The sequence below is a fragment of the Falco rusticolus genome, chromosome 19 (assembly GCF_015220075.1).
Source record: "Falco rusticolus isolate bFalRus1 chromosome 19, bFalRus1.pri, whole genome shotgun sequence".
NCBI lineage: Eukaryota > Metazoa > Chordata > Aves > Falconiformes > Falconidae > Falco > Falco rusticolus.
In genome coordinates this window covers 2,610,554-2,618,586 of record NC_051205.1, presented here as the reverse complement: position 1 = coordinate 2,618,586, position 8,033 = coordinate 2,610,554, and positions in this window count along the sequence as shown.

Below are 8,033 nucleotides of genomic sequence, written 5' to 3'. Positions count from 1 at the left end.
CTTAGCGGGATTCAGTGAGGGATCAGACATTTATCTGGATAATGAGGATGTCTAGACTGATAAGAAGAAGGGTTAAATTGGCTCAGGGCCCGATTCTGCTTCCTGGCGCTGTTGGGGTGGCTGGGCACACGCCGGCCCCCTTGGGAGCAACTTGTGGGCAAAACCAAGATGGTTTGGGGCTGAGTGGCCGCAGCCAGGCTGGACACAGCCCTTGCTCTTCCCATTTTTAAACCTAGCAGGTACAGAGGTATCATCAGGATCCTTAACCCCTGGCAGGCAGGAGTGAGAGGAACTCTAAGAAACCTTTAACCTGCTCAAATTAGCTTTTCTGAGCTCTTATTTTCCTGTCTTGGTACTATGCCCTCACTGCCTCCGCGCTCTGCGTGGAGCAAACCCACAGCCTGGGGCACAGCCGCCAGTGACACCATCCTGCAGCCCGTCCCAGCCCGAGGAAGGCAAATCCTGTGGCAGGGAGAGGGTTTTAGCTGGAACCGATGGATTGGAGCCATGCAGGACTGGGCTGGACGAAGCAAACCCCAGTTCCACAGTGACTGGGCTCTTGCTGACTCCAGTGACCCTTGAAGAGCGATGCCCGGGGAGGTGAAGGAAGCGATGAAAACGAGCATCACCCTCAGCCTCCTGCTGCTGCATCCGCTCCCAGCCCTGACACAAAGCTGGAATCTCCAGGACTCACCGGTCCCTGTGGCTTGGCAGTTCCCCCAGCCCGGCCAGCCGGGTTATCCCGCTTTGCCCGGTGCACGCCAGCCCTTAGCGCCCTGCTCCCGAAGCTGCAGCAGGCAGAGCAGCGGGCGCAGTGCAGCGGTGCACGCCTGAGCACCGAGGAATCGCTTGCAGGTGCAGCCGAGCTGCTGCTGGAGCTGGATGTGGAGCAGGGATCCCACATGGATCCTCTGCTGGGTGGAGGGGATGCCGCAGCCTGGCCTTGAAGGGCTGGGAGGCATCACTTGGCACAAAACTCCAGAGATTTGATACCTCCGGGGCCTCCGTCCCTCTGCCAGACTCAGTGGAGGCTCTTCAAGCTGTGAGGTGCATCCCGAAGGATCTGGAATTGCAGAGAGCAAAGAAATGCAAAGACCTGACAGCGTCAACCTGCTCGTTTTGCGCCCAGAGTCTCTTGGCTGACAAAGTCTGCTTCGCACAGCGGCAGCGAGGACCGGCTCGCTCGGAATTGCTCAGTGCTCCCGCCGGAGGCTGATCCAGGAGGCGAACGCCCTGGGAAAACCTGGCCCTGATTTAGGTACCGGCATGAGAGTTGAGCTGTTTGGGAAAGCAGGTCCCCACTGTCAGCGCTGAGCCTCTGGGGAGGCATTATCCATCCCCAGGCTTGCGCCAGCAACTTCGAGTCATCAAAAAAAAAACCAAACAAAAAACCACTTGCAAAATGTGCTTTGGGGTTTTTTTCCCCCAACCCACCCAGCACCCGCGCTGCTGTGCCCCGCAGGATGTCACAGCAGCACCCGGAGCAACCAGGCGCATCGCAGTGATCGCAACACACCTGCGTGGCTTAGCCTCCATCCCACCCCGCCACGCCGCGCTGCAACTTCCACCCCGAGACTAAAATTAGTAGTGAGAGGAAGAGCTCCAGAGGACGACGGGATGATTAAAGCATCCCCGGGAAGGAGGCATCACGTGCAATGTAATGACTTGCCTCATCCCTGGCACAACGACCGTTGTGGAATACAATGGGGAAATGGAAGGAAGGGAGAAAGGGCTCGTTTCTTATACAAAGTCTTCAAAATATTATTGTCTGGTCAATAATAGATATTGTCTGGTCTCCCAGGCCTGATCCCATGGACCTGGACTCGCCAAACCCAATGGACTTGGAGGAGCTTTGGATCAAAGCTCTGCGGTAATGGACTTATCTCATAGAAGAGCTTAATGAACAAATGGTTGCAAAGCACTTGAGGATCGCGGGCGTGGACAGCGAGGTGCCTCTTTGCTATCGGTCCCATCCACACATTCACTATATATACAATAATATATATTCTTCAATAGCTCCTACGCACATTGGAGTGATAGTGCTCACCTAGAGGAGCGAAACCAGGAGTGTGCCACGGACACACCGGGTGAGTTTGGTCAAATTGCTTCTACAGACACAAAAATCTCAAGGATCACACACGCTACCACCGCCTGGGATTTAGAAACAGCTTTGGTTCCAAGCAAACACCTAGATTAAAGAGGCGGGGGGGGGGGAAATATATATCTCTTTTACATCTATTTAAGTTTGCGTGTTGAGAGCGCTTTGTGAATAATCAGTGTCAGTTTTCCAGCACTGTTTTTTGGAAGGGATGAGGCACTGGTCCTTCACTCCATGCCAGGATATCCAAATCCACACTTTGTTGGCCTTGGTTGGCCAAAAAGACGACTGCAGCCCGCATCCATACTCCTGAAGGCAATGAGATTTCATTGGACCTTACCCCTGGCTAGAAAGCTTCCCTGTTTTCATTTAAAATCACCCATAATTGGAAAAAGCAGGGAACCCACAGGTTCAGCCAGCCTCCGAGCTGGAAGACGTGTCCATGCTGGGAGACTTTGCTTGGAGCTCGGGGAAAAACACCTGCCCCCCTGGTTGCACCCTAAACCAAGTTGGTTCAGTGCCCCAGGACCCAGATCCTCGTCTCCCAACTGGAAACACGGCACATCCCACCCTCTCCCAGCTGGAGCTGTAAAGACAGTCCTCGCTTGTTGGGGTGACAGGAGCCAGGTGAGCCCCTCGGATGGGGCTGCCACGTTTCCATACAAGAATTCCTGGAGAGAAATCCGTGCACGGCTCGACAATCAACGTGCAGTGAATCCAACACATCCTGGACGTGGTGGGTTCGCTGGGCACACGTGGACCATCTGGCCAGCACGTGGGCTGGGGGCTCGACACATCCAGGGAGCATCTGACTTCACTGCGGGGGGACGGGGCAGCCGATGGGAGCCCGTGCGGGATATCGGCACCACTGGGATCACGGATGATGCGATGCCCAGGGAGCTGGTCCGACGCGTGGTAGCGCAGCCGCACCGGGATCTCTAGGCTGATGCTGGTTCAGAAACACCAGGGAAGCAGCCAAAATCCTAACTCCCCCTCCCCCCCGCCCCCAACAAAATTTAGACAAAACCACGTGGTAATCCTGCCATTCTGTAAATTGAAATCAGGAATTATCTGCTTGAAGAAGATGGGATTCCAATGGGAGGGAAACGTATTCCTGGGAAAACAAACGACCTGTATAAGCAGCAGGAGTAAGGGGAGAGCATCACCCTGAGACCCCCTTCCAATCCCAGACCTGAAATCATCCGGATTTCAAACAGAAGGAATTACTTCAACAACTTTAGGGCAGATTTTCAAAAAAAACCCAAACCCTCACGACCAAGAGTCCCAAACCTCCGCACTTACAACCACGACCAATCCCGCCAAGCGCTCAGCACCAGCCGCCCCACCGCCAGATTGTCCCTGTAGCTTAGCACCCCATCTGCAGCCAATATGCTGAGCTCTTAACAAAATTGAGGGGGGTTTAAATCTGGTCTCCCAGGCCTGATCCCATGGACCTGGACTCGCCAAACCCAATGGACTTGGAGGAGCTTTGGATCAAAGCTCTGCGGTAATGGACTTATCTCATAGAAGAGCTTAATGAACAAATGGTTGCAAAGCACTTGAGGATCGCGGGCGTGGACAGCAAGATGCCTCTTTGCTATCGGTCCCGTCTACGGAGCAAAGAGGTTTAACATCGAGGCGCAGTGAAGGAATTGTAAGGATGTCGCAGACGGGGGGCAGCCAGGGACCCCCGGGTGGGTCAGCTGCCACGGGTGGGCACATCCATTTCTGCGTCTTGTGCTGTAGGAAAGGGCCAGGGGCTGCCGGGTGAGGCGGTGGGCTCAAGGCTTCAGGGAGCCGCAGGGTGGGAGGGATCCCTTCCATCCCTTGGGATGCTCCTGGCCTGGAAAGGAGCTGCCCAGGGATGGGGAGACGATGCCTCGGGATCTGGTGGCGATGTTACCCCAGCTCTGGCCTCACACCCTGTGAAAACGAAATACCTAAAAAAATAAGCGTCCCGCTCACCAGCAGCGCTTTTGCCTCGCCGCTGCCTGCATCGCCCTTGGCTTTTCCCAAACCAGGGATACTCACCCCGCGTTAACGCTTTCTGAGCAGCCGCCTCGGGTCCTTCCAGAGGGAAGAAGGACGCCGCACAGGGATGCACCAAACTTCACTTTGCATTGATGACACAAACGAACCCGGAAAGTTCCTTTCCTGCCTTCGCTCCCGACGGTGACCGTACGTTACTGTTCCGCCTGAGGACAATCTGCTGGCACCACCTCAGTCAATGGCAGCTTTATTCTTGCCTTTGACGGGGTTTTCTGTTCCAAGCTGTGGTGCCCGGCTTCCCCTCCCCGACAGCTCTGGCATCGCCAGCCGTTGCCGTTTGCAGTTTCTCCCTTTTCTTTGATCATTCCGCAACCTCCTGCCCAGGAAGGGGGTGAGCAGCACGTGACGCCGCTATATGATCCCAACTTGGCAGAGTCTTCCGTCGGCCCTGGTTTTAATTAATACTTTTTTTTTTTTCCTTTCTCTGACAGTAATTCAGGGATGTGGATTTTGAAACATTTGGAAATACCAACTTTTTAACTAGAAACACTGTGCTTCTGCCAAAAGCCCGGTAGGTATATCTGCAGAGTGGATGTAGCTGCACAGAGTCTACACCCGTAGCAAATTACTCAGCTCGTAACCCAGCACAGCTACCTGGAACCAAGAAATAACCTTTTACTCCCACATCCAGGGAGCTACAACCAGTCGAGGCTCCGCCGGTCCCAGGCTAGGAGCCCCGGTGATCTAGTCCAGCTCATTGAGTCGATCCAAGCTGAATGATGATGGAAATCCAGCTTCCCCAGAGAGCAGCGGTGCCAGACGGTGGGGCAGATCATTCCCAAGCCATCGCCATCACCGTGAGGAGGATCAAAATCTTGGTCGGAGCCCAGCGACACCCCCAAAATACCATCTGCACTGAGGAACGGCGCTATCAGGAACCCATCGGGATTAGTCACCGCCTGCTTTGCCAATTCTTGCCATTTTTCCGGGAGCACTCACGTTTGCCTGAAATTCCCAGCTCCCCGAGTCGCGTGAATAGGCGCGAGGCGGAATTTTCATTTGGTAAAGTAAGTTGCTCGACCTCGTGGCGGTGCAGAACAGCGAGGTGACGTAACCCCAGAAAATTCCCAAAGCCCCGGGAGAAGGCACATGAAAAGAAGCCCCCTATTCGTTATTTTTGCGGAGTCACGCAAACATTTGAGTTTTATCATTTCTGTTTGAAAGCTCGGAGCTGGAGCACTGCAGTTTTCCCTTTTTTTTTTTTTTTCTCCCCCCCCTCCTTTCACTTTATGATTTGGGGGGACACTTTCTTCTCCTGAAAGCTCCAGAACAGAACGTAAAATAGAGGTTGGAAGCAAAACGGTGTCCCTGGAATGACACGATACCGACAGACCAGGCACCTTTATTGGCTGCGTGAACCAGATCCAACTTTGACAGATGAAAATGTCGCTTTATAATTTACAGGACAAGATACGCCAGCTCTTAACAAGACCACAACACACTGTATGCACACGTGTTAATGCACACATGTTTACGGGCACGGATGCATGCATGAACATGCACCCGTGTTACAAACACACCTGCATACGGACACACGTGTGCACAAAATCACTGCATATAAACACAGATTTGCAGTTTCTGTACGTCTTTCAAGGGAGCACCACTCGCACGCTCGCTTTACGTGTTGGCATTTTGCACACACCCCCCGTAACACACATGCTTACACGTACACACACGCTTTTTACATGGTTTGAAGGGGCGTGAGGGAGCCAGGGGCAGCAGGTGTGTGCAAGAGCAGCAGGCAGTGCATGTGTGGACATCCACGTGGATTAAACGCACGTGGGTTTGGCCGTGTAACCTCCGTGTGGCACGCGGGACCATGAGTATCCCCACTAAATACTCCGTGCAACGCGTGTGTATGTGCACACGGAGCTACTAGCCATCGTATCGCAACACGAACAGATGCCACCTCCTTGATGAAGGAGAGCATCCCAAACCGCCAGGCTTTCACAAGTCCCATCACCATGCAAAGGTTAAAAATAATAATAATAATAATAATTACAAAAAAAAGATTAATTCAAGGCACTGTTCTATAACCAAGCCCGAAATGAGCCACGTGAAACGCAGCAGCGTGAGGGGGTTTCTTGTGTTTTTAGCGAGATTTTTTTTTTTTTTTGAACACTCGCCACACAAACAGTAAAAACTCCAACCTCACAGCACCTCAGCTCCGGGTCCTGCAGCAGAAGCAACCTGCCACCACCAGCTCGGCTGGCCGGCGTCCCAGCATCTCCCCGACTTTCTGCTACGGCTCAGCTCGGGAAACCGGGATGCCAAGCCAAAAATGCAAGCAAAATTCCCATTCCCAAAGTGCCTGGGCAAGGGAAAAGCTCTAGCAACACCTTACCGTCTGAGTCAGTGGATGAGACATTTCCTTGTGCTGGGTGCCCCATCTGCTTAGTTCATCTGCAAGCTGAGATCTTCTGCTGGTAGACCCAGAAAAGGGGAGGGGGAGAAACCTCGCTGTGAGGATCTGAGAGCCAGAAAGAGGAAATCAGACAAAATAAAGGAGGGGGGGGGGGGGGGTTAGAAAAAATTCCTGCCTCGGTGACAAGGCACCAGTGCCACCATCCTCCCCCCCACCCCCCCGCCAGCTCCGTCCCCAGCCAGCGCCGCAGCCGTCGCTGCTGCCAGAGCTGCGGCGCAACGTGGCTCGCTGGGAGCCTGGCATCGCTCCGCATTGTCCCTTGCCCCGGTGTAAGCTCGGGAAATCTCGTTTCGTGGGAGAGACCCCCGGATCGACTCGAAGGGATGGAAGGGGAAGAGGGGAGCGAGGGGCACCTCGCACGCGCCCAGCCCAGCCCGGCTGGCGGGGAGCTGGAAAAGCTATTTCCAAAAAAAAAAAAGCGATTTTCAATGTTCCCCTCGGCACTCAACCGCCTCTCATTTCAATGAGAAAAGCCACGCGGGGCATCCCACCGCTCTCCCCCAGCATCCCCAGTTTGCAGAGGGGGCTTTACTGGGAGGGGGAGCCTAAGCCCCAGCAGCTTCCCCCCCCCCCCCCCCCAAACCTCGCCGCTCCTGTACTTGCAGCCGGCGCCAGGCCTTGGGGGGCCGGGGGATCCCCCCTTTTCCTCTCTTCCCACACTGGACACGTGGTTTGAGCCCTCAACCGGTTGCATTTTGGGTTGGGGGTCTTCCCATCACAAGAGCGATGGCCCCGTGTTGGGGGGGGGGCAGCACCTCTTCGAAGGCTGGTGTCCCCCTTGGCATGAGGATGGAGCCGGTGGGCTTATCCCTCCAGGATCTGTCCCGGTGCCCCTGCCCCCACCGGTCACCCCCTGGGGTGTCCCTGCCTGGCCACCGCTTCTCCCGAGGGTCCCCACCGTCCCACCAGGTCTCCAGGCCCCCAACCCTTCACCCCTCCACAGTAGCCCTCACGGGTGGGCAGCACCCACACAGACCCTCGGGGATGGGATGCACATCAATGAGTCCCCACACAGCCCCCTCCCCCCATGACCCCTCCATGTCACAGCGGGTCCCCACACAGCCCCCTCCCCTCCACCCATCACCCCTTCATGTCACAGTGGGTCCCCACGAAGCCCCCTCCCCTCTGCCCATGACCCCTCCATGTCACAGCGGGTCCCCACGGGGCCCCCTCCCCTCCCCCCATGACCCCTCCATGTCACAGCGGGTCCCGACACAGCCCCCTCCTCTCCACCCATCACCCCTCCATGTCACAGCGGGTCCCCACGAGGCCCCCTCCCCTCTCCCCATGACCCCTCCATGTCACAGTGGGTCCCCACGAGGCCCCCTCCCCTCCCCCCATGACCCCTCCATGTCACAGCGGGTCCCCACACAGCCTCCTCCACTCAATGCATGGTGGGTCCTCATGCAGCCCCCCCCCCCCCATCACACACTGGGTCCTCACACTGCTTCCTCCACCCAC